Source organism: Salvelinus alpinus, chromosome 3 (assembly GCF_045679555.1).
Source record: "Salvelinus alpinus chromosome 3, SLU_Salpinus.1, whole genome shotgun sequence".
NCBI lineage: Eukaryota > Metazoa > Chordata > Actinopteri > Salmoniformes > Salmonidae > Salvelinus > Salvelinus alpinus.
In genome coordinates this window covers 78097675-78108667 of record NC_092088.1, presented here as the reverse complement: position 1 = coordinate 78108667, position 10993 = coordinate 78097675, and positions in this window count along the sequence as shown.

Here is a 10993-nt window from a genome sequence, read left to right as displayed (position 1 = left end):
GGTCAGCTGATAGCCCACCCTCTTTTCCAGATGTCAATCATTCTGATGTCAATCATGTCTTTAGGAGGAACTGTAGCTTAACTAGCTTGCTTACAATTTGTGATGTGTGTGTTGTTGCAGAAAGTACTTTTTTTAAGCAGGGGGGTTCATTTTGATCACCTGCCCCCTGAAAGGTCTGTGCATGGCCCTGACACACACACACACACACACACACACACACACACACACACACACACACACACACACACACACACACACACACACACACACACACACACACACACACACACACACGCGCGCGCACGCACGCACGCATGCACGCACGCACGCACGCACGCACACACACACACACACACACACACCACATAACCATTCATTTCATTGTTATTCACATATTTCATGAACTCGCTGATTTCTTTGAGCATATGTAGGTGAGGAGTTTTCTGGAGAGCTCTCCTGAACCTGATTCATTCTGATTCTGCCTTTCTCCACTTCTCCATCTACTTACTCCTTACAGGAGATGAGACCCAGGAGTGGCTGTGCCTGTGTGTTAACACAGTGATTTCTGTAGTAGAGTCATCATGTTGACTTGGGATGAATTTCTGGCTCCTCAAGTTTTGAGGTTGTAGCCCAAGCCAACATCTGTGACGTCTGTGTTATTTCACTCATTTCAGTATTCATGGCTTAGTTGTTATTGTGTTGTTGGTTTAATGTATTATTTTAGTCTAAAAAGACAAATGTCTTGTGTCATTGTTAGAAATTGCTTAGATCCACTCGAGCAGGGGTATTCAACTCTTACCCTACGATGTCCGGAGCCTGCTGGTTTTCTGTTCTACCTGATAATTAATGGCACCCACCTGGTGTCCCAGGTCTAACTCAGTCCCTGGTTAGAGGGGAACAATAAAAAAAGCAGTGGAACTGGCTTCGAGGTCCAGAGTTGAGTTTGAGGGTACTAGAGCATTACAAGTGTGTGGGTTGCTGTGTAGCCTGAATATCTTTCCCTCAGTTTCCCTGTATTCAAAAACGTACAATGACAACAATGTTCTTTCTGTCTCGGCTTTTCTCTCTCTTTCCACCTCCTCATCCTCACTCCATCCTTGTCATTGTGTTAACCATGAGCACCTAGCAGTAGGTACATTACATGAGATGTTTCTGTTTCCTCTCTCTCTCTCACCTCCCTCTCTACAGTGTAAGTCATTATCACCTGGGCTGTATGTACACTCTAACAGAAAATGATCATTTATATGGTAATTCTGGGTATGCCCATCAATGTAAAAATGTATAGGGGACAGATTGGAGTGGCAGCAAGTCTTGAATCTTTACTACTTGAGCATTTTGCCATGTGTTGTGGAAATTCAGTACTGAGAGATATTTGGTCATTTCTTCAAGCAATCATCTTTATTTAATATCGATTAATTATTGCAATAATGAGGCTGGTCGATCCCCCACCCTTGTGTTGGACCGAGTAACCTAACCTTTACACAAATGCAGAGTACTATATATACAGTGGGGCAAAAAAGTATTTAGTCAGCCACCAATTGTGCAAGTTCTCCCACTTCAAAAGATGAGAGAGGCCTGTAATTTTCATCATAGGTACACTTCAACTATGATAGACAAAATGAGAAAAAAAAATCCAGTATTTGGTCAATAACAAAAGTTTATCTCAATACTTTGTTATATACCCTTTGTTGGCAATGACAGAGGTCAAACGTTTTCTGTAAGTCTTCACAAGGTTTTCACACACTGTTGCTGGTATTTTGGCCCATTCCTCCATGCAGATCTCCTCTAGAGCAGTGATGTTTTGGGGCTGTTGCTGGGCAACACAGACTTTCAACTCCCTCCAAAGATTTTCTATGGGGTTGAGATCTGGAGACTGGCTAGGCCACTCCAGGACCTTGAAATGCTTCTTACGAAGCCACTCCTTCGTTGCCCGGGCGGTGTGTTTGGGATCATTGTCATGCTGAAAGACCCAGCCACGTTTCATCTTCAATGCCCTTGCTGATGGTAGGCTTTGTTACTTTGGTCCCAGCTCTCTGCAGGTCATTCACTAGGTCCCCCCGTGTGTTTCTGGGATTTTTGCTCCCCATTCTTGTGATCATTTTGACCCCACAGGGTGAGATCTTGCGTGGAGCCCCAGATCGATTTCTTCAAACCAAGCTGCTTACCTATTGCAGATTCAGTCTTCCCAGCCTGGTGCAGGTCTACAATTTTGTTTCTGGTGTCCTTTGACAGCTCTTTGGTCTTGGCCATAGTGGAGTTTGGAGTGTGACTGTTTGAGGTTGTGGACAGGTGTCTTTTATACTGATAACAAGTTCAAACAGGTGCCATTAATACAAGTAACGAGTGGAGGACAGAGGAGCCTCTTAAAGAAGAAGTTACAGGTCTGTGTGAGCCAGAAATCTTGCTTGTTTGTAGGTGACCAAATACTTATTTTCCACCATAATTTGCAAATAAATTGATAAAAAATCCTACAATGTGATTTTCTGGATTTCTTTCCCTCATTTTGTCTGTCATAGTTGAAGTGTACCTATGATGAAAATTACAGGCCTCTCTCATCTTTTTAAGTGGGAGAACTTGCACAATTGGTGGCTGACTAAATACTTTTTTGCCCCACTGTAGCTGACACTAACAACGCTCAGTCATGGTTGGTTCAACCCCCCTCATGCAGACCAAAGTGCATCATAAGCCACTCTGGGTTCGTCCTGTCGTTAACTGCATGTGGGTTGTTGTCTTAACCCCACCCTGACTTAGTTTCCCAGATGCAAGGATGGTCAAACCATCTCTGTTGACCATACGCCCAGATGAGCTGCAGGGAACTAGAGTGGAGACCATAAAAACACAGGATTTGTTCCTTCTGTAGCAATCTATTGGTCTCTATTGTCTAACCATTCGTGACGTCCAGATCACACCGTCCATCTCCTTGGTTTGTAGAGATTGTACAGTGCCTTGCAAAAGTATTCAGTGAATAGTTATGCATGCTCAAGTTTTCAGTTTGTCTTATTTCTTGTTTGTTTCACAATAAATAATATTTTGCATCTTCAAAGTGGTTGGCATGTTGTGTAAATCAAATGATACAAACCCCCCAAAAATCTATTTTAATTCCAGGTTGTAAGGCAACAAAATAGGAAAAATGCCAAGGGGGTGAATACTTTCGCAAGCCACTGTAGTTATCACACCTTAATCATCTAATTGGACTGTATTCTATATACATCCAAGGTCTTGGCAAAATTACCCTATCATGCCATTGCCTAATGTCACATCTAGGACGTTCCTAATTCACTGTGTGTTGCTTAGGGCACTATCCTAAGTGGATAACTACATAATAAGTCTACAGCTGTAAGGCACCAGTTTTGGGCAGTCTACATGGATGACCTATGGACCTCTGTGAAGAAACTGGTGAGTACTGTAGCTGTAGAGTCAAAGGTCCTCAGAGTAAATGTTCAACTTTACTAAGGCTGGTATTTTGTTCGGACCCTGAAGTGATCCAGCCATAAATCCTCATTAAATGTTCCATTGTACATGTGTGTTTGTGCTTACACAAGCGCACATACCAAGGGAAAGAAACCAAGTATCTGGGTAGGCTACAACCTGTTCAGAATGAGTCTGATGTCATCAGATAATTTCCAGGTCAATGCCTGGAGGTCAGTAAGAATTGATGTCGACCCTCAAGACATGTTAAGGGGACCTGTAGTAGTTTTACTACGTGTCAATGTGTCTTACACCATTTTATTGGTGATAGGTATGAAGGTGTCTATTTCATAGCTATGTTATCCACAGAGGAGCTAACCTCACGACGAAAGTACTCTCTAAGCACTGGACCAGTCGTACGCGGCGTGAACATGGTTCATGACTTCTAATAACTTTCCTCCTGATTGGAGGGTTCTATTTATTAGTGGCATGTGTGTTGACCATCAGAAGAGTGTTCTGGAGATTCCCTTACACATGTTGCAATCTCAGTGACTACTAACTCCTCTGTCGCTGTTATCAATAGCAATTTGACCGATTGTGGCTGGACTGACTGTGCTGGCATTGTCCCTGGTACTCAAGGGTACCAGTTATCCTACTGATTTATTCTGAAATGTTATCCTACAGAACACGTAATTAGAGCATGTTACTAGTTGCATTGTAATTGAAACTACACATGGCAAGGAATTATTATTTTTTCCATTTGTTTTGGAGGTAGAACATTCCCTGGACTTCTTTTGCAACCAGTGTGGTACACCTCAGTAATATCTTAGATGTGTTCTAAGGTTATCCCCGTCGAGGGGCCTGTCTGCTCCTCACTGTTCTCATAGGGGAATTTACAACTAGATTTGTTTTCTACTCTGGCGGCCTCGTACAGTGTTGCACGTAGTCTCACCCCCCCCCCCCCACACCGGCCTCATCATAGGTCTAAGCTACTATTCCCCCCTTTGTGTCTCGGGACCCCCCCCACCAGCGGTTGGTGTTGGTATCCGAGGCACAAACGAAAGGTTCGGACCCCATGAATGAGTTGTTAGCGTCCGCGTTGGTATGAGAATGGCTGTAACCTTTCAACCAAATCTCATGGTGTTTGTGCTTCAAAACGCTCAGTGGCTGTCGAGGCCTGTCAGTCACCACAGCGTCTGTGTGTGGCAACCTCTTCAGTACCTGCGAACTGAGACAAAGATAGCTGTCTGTGATATTGCAAGGTGTTTCACCAGTGGGAGTGTTAGGAATTTTGTTAATAAATAATTAAAACAATTTCTAGCTTTAGATAAAACTATAACTAATTGAACTCTGCACGCCTGGTGAAAAGAGATTTGTGTTGTGGGTTATAAAATAAGCAGAAAGGGTCGTTAAACTATGGTTGAACTGACCCAACTTAGCCCTGAGGTGTTTAGATAAGGCTGTGGGTAACTTTTTAGGTCTTCCATTATCTTGAGTTGTCTGCTAAAGTGGTAATAAATTATAGTGAGCCTTCAGGAGGATAGATTATATTGTGTGTCATGTGTGTGCGCTGGGAAGTTGGAATGAACTTTTGAACCTGTTTTCTATTTGTCAGGACAAGGAGACTTATTCTGTAACCTATGACGTCATATCTTGTATATAAACCTGTTGTTTATGATCAAATGGTAGTGTGCTCCGAGAATAAATACTATTATCTAATTTTAATAAGACTGTATCCTGTCTATTTTATGTTAATAAGTATCTTACAAATTCTTATAAATAGACAGATTGAATTTAATTAATGAGTACATTAGAGGAATTATTTAATTCCACTAACAGGGAGTCATCGGGTTAGTTGTGGGACTGACGCCATTAGTGTCATTGTAAGGGGTGACAGTCCCCCACAAAGCGGAAGATGTATCATCGGAAGCAGAGTACACTGCGCATTTTTCTTGCTGAGACGGCCGCAGTACTTGCGGATGTGTCCGAAGGGCAAGAGAAGTACATCTCTACTACAAGCAGGAAGGAAGTTGCTCATTCACAGAGACTGCTGGCTCAAAATCATGAAAAGAATGGTCAATCAAGTTTGCTGATGGAATGTGTTGAAATATCGTAATATCTCCTTGGATCGGATTCTGCACCAAGAGGTTTCAAAATGTATTTTTCCCAAGGGGTGCTGTTGACAGATATCCCTCGTGAATGACTGCGTTGCAGCTAATATTAGGGGAAGAGATTAGTTTCATATTTAATCATATACGTTCCACAACATTTAGATGTAAGTCTGGTAACTGGGAAATATACACATTCAGAGATACAGTTATGTTGTTCTGCTGTGGTAGTTACATTACAAATTAGTAAGGTAGGTAGAGGTCCATATTCATCACTGACAGTAGGTAGGTAGAGGTTCATATTCATCACTGACAGTAGGTAGGTAGAGGTCCATATTCATCACTGACAGTAGGTAGGTAGAGGTTCATATTCATCACTGACAGTAGGTAGGTAGAGGTCCATATTTATCACTGACAGTAGGTAGGTAGAGGTCCATAGTCATCACTGACAGTAGGTAGGTAGAGGTCCATATTCATCACTGACAGTAGGTAGGTAGAGGTCCATATTCATCACTGACAGTAGGTAGGTAGAGGTCCATATTCATCACTGACAGTAGGTAGGTAGAGTACATATTTATCACTGACAGTAGGTAGGTAGAGGTCCATATTTATCACTGACAGTAGGTAGGTAGAGGTCCATATTCATCACTGACAGTAGGTAGGTAGAGGTCCATATTCATCACTGACAGTAGGTAGGTAGAGTACATATTTATCACTGACAGTAGGTAGGTAGAGGTTCATATTCATCACTGACAGTAGGTAGGTAGAGGTCCATAGTCATCACTGACAGTAGGTAGGTAGAGGTCCATATTCATCACTGACAGTAGGTAGGTAGAGGTCCATAGTCATCACTGACAGTAGGTAGGTAGAGGTCCATATTCATCACTGACAGTAGGTAGGTAGAGGTCCATAGTCATCACTGACAGTAGGTAGGTAGAGGTCCATATTCATCACTGACAGTAGGTAGGTAGAGGTTCATATTCATCACTGACAGTAGGTAGGTAGAGTACATATTTATCACTGACAGTAGGTAGGTAGAGGTCCATATTCATCACTGACAGTAGGTAGGTAGAGGTCCATATTCATCACTGACAGTAGGTAGGTAGAGGTCCATAGTCATCACTGACAGTAGGTAGGTAGAGGTCCATATTCATCACTGACAGTAGGTAGGTAGAGGTCCATAGTCATCACTGACAGTAGGTAGGTAGAGGTCCATATTCATCACTGACAGTAGGTAGGTAGAGGTCCATATTCATCACTGACAGTAGGTAGGTAGAGGTCCATAGTCATCACTGACAGTAGGTAGGTAGAGGTCCATATTCATCACTGACAGTAGGTAGGTAGAGGTCCATAGTCATCACTGACAGTAGGTAGGTAGAGGTCCATATTCATCACTGACAGTAGGTAGGTAGAGGTCCATATTCATCACTGACAGTAGGTAGGTAGAGGTCCATATTCATCACTGACAGTAGGTAGGTAGAGGTTCATATTCATCACTGACAGTAGGTAGGTAGAGGTCCATATTTATCACTGACAGTAGGTAGGTAGAGGTCCATAGTCATCACTGACAGTAGGTAGGTAGAGGTCCATAGTCATCACTGACAGTAGGTAGGTAGAGGTCCATAGTCATCACTGACAGTAGGTAGGTAGAGGTCCATAGTCATCACTGACAGTAGGTAGGTAGAGGTCCATATTCATCACTGACAGTAGGTAGGTAGAGGTCCATATTCATCACTGACAGTAGGTAGGTAGAGGTCCATATTCATCACTGACAGTAGGTAGGTAGAGTACATATTTATCACTGACAGTAGGTAGGTAGAGGTCCATATTTATCACTGACAGTAGGTAGGTAGAGGTCCATATTCATCACTGACAGTAGGTAGGTAGAGTACATATTTATCACTGACAGTAGGTAGGTAGAGGTCCATATTCATCACTGACAGTAGGTAGGTAGAGGTACATATTTATCACTGACAGTAGGTAGGTAGAGGTTCATATTCATCACTGACAGTAGGTAGGTAGAGGTCCATAGTCATCACTGACAGTAGGTAGGTAGAGGTCCATATTCATCACTGACAGTAGGTAGGTAGAGGTCCATAGTCATCACTGACAGTAGGTAGGTAGAGGTCCATATTCATCACTGACAGTAGGTAGGTAGAGGTCCATAGTCATCACTGACAGTAGGTAGGTAGAGGTCCATATTCATCACTGACAGTAGGTAGGTAGAGGTTCATATTCATCACTGACAGTAGGTAGGTAGAGGTCCATATTCATCACTGACAGTAGGTAGGTAGAGGTCCATAGTCATCACTGACAGTAGGTAGGTAGAGGTCCATAGTCATCACTGACAGTAGGTAGGTAGAGGTCCATAGTCATCACTGACAGTAGGTAGATAGAGGTCCATATTCATCACTGACAGTAGGTAGGTAGAGCTACATATTTATCACTGACAGTAGGTAGGTAGAGGTCCATATTCATCACTGACAGTAGGTAGGTACTGTAGGCCTGTCCATGATTGGGGACATATGGTCTCTTGAGCATTACAATTGGCGGCTCTCAAAATTCTGAACCAGATTTCTTAGCCTAATCAATGAGAACATGAACGATGAATCTTCCGCTCATCACTGAGATGACAGCGATGATATCACCCATTTCCCTCTGAAAGGTCCAATCACCAAATGGAAGTAATAAAATACGGTTGAACCAATGATTTGGAACTGCTTTGATTGCAATGAATCCTCAAACTGCTGAGGTCTGAGTCTTAACTAGGGCCAGGAGTTCTGACCATGTCAAATAAACAGGAAAAACTCCAGGTCTTAAAAAAAAATAAAAAAAATCCAGGTAATAAAGACAGAGGGAGAATCTCAATTGCATAGTCCTCGTGTCCTCACTTCTTGCCTCCTTCTCAAAACCCATTGGATGAAAAAGCCAGAGGTCCCACCCCTCTGACCTTCTCCTCCAATTTGTTTTGAGAAGGTGAAGAGTATTCAATTTCCCTCCCTCCCTCCCTCCCTCCCTCCCTCCCTCCCTCCCTCCCTCCCTCCCTCCCTCCCTCCCTCTTTCTTTCTTTCTTTCTTTCTTTCTTTCTCCCTCCCTCTCCCTCTCCCTCTTTCTTTCTCTCTCTCCTCTCTCCTTCTCTTTCTCATTTTCTCTCCCATTCTCTCGCTCCTTCTTTCTCTCTCCTTCTCTCTCTCTCAGACATCAAGTACATTCAGTCTCTGATTGACAATCCCTGAGTGGTATGGTAGGTAGATAAATAACACCAGGCTTTCCATTGGGTTTCTTAATAACCTTAACTGCTCTCTGCAAAAAAAAACAGCCTTATTGAGGAAAACTACAGAAGAGAATTGCCTATAACTGAAGACATCATGTGGCTTCTAATCTCTAGAAAGTATTTGTTGTTCCTGTTAAGTTGCATCGTGTCCAAAATGAATACTCTAAATATGAATCCACATTTCCATTAGTGCAATTAAGAAAGCATTTAAAAATCGGACACCAAAAACACAAAACATGCGACATTAAAAGATAAATCTGTGAGCTGCCAGTAATGACCTGGCCTTAAGAAAAAACACAAAAAAACAAGCATCTTTGCCTTTCTTGCACTAACACTTGACTGCTAAATGACTCAAATGTAAATGTCAAGCCAGTCACTGTGACATCATCAGTCTGTTCTGGTGAGGTGTGCGTCTGTGTTATTAGAAACGCCTCACCAGAACAGGCTGGTGATGTCACGGTGATTGGGTTGACATAAAGTACACCCAGGGAAAAGGCCAGGTCTCTAATGGTGGGTTCTACTTTGTGTTAACCTGACCCTCTCACTCCGGCTGTCTCGTGATTCAACATTTGTGTTGACTCTGAGAGAGAAAGGAGCTCATGTCCTTTATCATGCTAGAGTGGCATATTTATTAACCATTCACCTGCTGAACCTGTTTTTCACCAGACAGGAAAAGCAATTCCAAGAGTTCAAGGAGAGGTTAACTCCACACCCTCCAAATGGACCAAACGTTTCATTACAATTACATTCTAATTTGAACCATAGAATAAGATCGGTCAATTAATCGAATTCCGGCAAATACATAGACCAGGATTCAGACGGATCAAAAATAGGTCCGTGTTAATCTCAAACCTAGTTTGCCAAACGGTGTTAATCTATGACTCTGTAGTATGTGTGTACTCCAGTTAATGAGGCCTTGGCGACAGCTTGGAATGGGGTTACACAGTGTAGCCTACAGCAGGTGTGTTATGATAGGCAGCGAGGTCACAGGTCGAATCAAATTAGAATGTAATGTGTAATTTCTTCAGGAGCACAGCATGGTCCAGGATCCAGTCAGGAGCACAGCATGTTCCAGGATTCAGTCAGGAGCACTGTACGGTCCAGGATTCAGTCAAGAGCACTGCACAGTCCAGGATTCAGTCAGGAGCACTGCATGATCCAGGATCCAGTCAGGAGCACTGCATGGTCCAGGATCCAGTCAGGAGCACTGCGTGGTCCAGGATTCAGTCAAGAGCACTGTACAGTCCAGGATTCAGTCAGGAGCACTGCATGATCAAGGATTCAGTCAGGAGCACTGCATGGTCCAGGATCCAGTCAGGAGCACTGCATGGTCCAGGATTCAGTCAGGAGCACTGCATGGTCCAGGATCCAGTCAGGAGCACTGTATGGTCCAGGATTCAGTCAGGAGCACTGCATGGTCCAGGATTCAGTCAGGAGCACTGCATGGTCCAGGATCCAGTCAGGAGCACTGTATGGTCCAGGATTCAGTCAGGAGCACTGCACTGTCCAGGATTCAGTCAGGAGCACTGCATTATCCAGGACTAAGTCAGGAGCACTGCATGGTCCAGGATTCAGTCAGGAGCACTGCATGGTCCAGGACTCAGTCAGGAGCACTGCATGGTACAGGATCCAGTAAGGAGCACTGCATGGTCCAGGATTTTGTCAGGAGCACTGCATGGTCCAGGATTCAGTCAGGAGCACTGCATGGTACAGGATCCAGTCAGGAGCACTGTATGGTCCAGGATTCAGGCAAGAGCACTGCATGGTCCAGGATTCAGTCAGGAGCACTGCATGGTCCAGGATTCAGTCAGGAACACTGCATGTTCCAGGATCCATTCAGGAGCACTGCATGGTCCAGGATTCAGTCAAGAGCACTGCACGGTCCAGAATTCAGTCAGGGGCACTGTATGGTCCAGGATCCAGGCACTGCTTGGTCAATGATTCAGTCAGGAGCAATGCATGGTCCAGGATTCAGTCAGGAGCACTGCATGATCCAGGATTCAGTCAGGAGCACTGCATGGTGCAGGATCCATGCACTGCATGGTCCAGGATTTTGTCAGGAGCACTGCATGGTCCAGGATTCAGTCAGGAGCACTGCATGGTACAGGATCCCGTCAGGAGCACTGTATGGTCCAGGATTCAGGCAAGAGCACTGCATGGTCCAGGATTCAGTCAGGAGCACTGCATGGTCCAGGATTCAGTC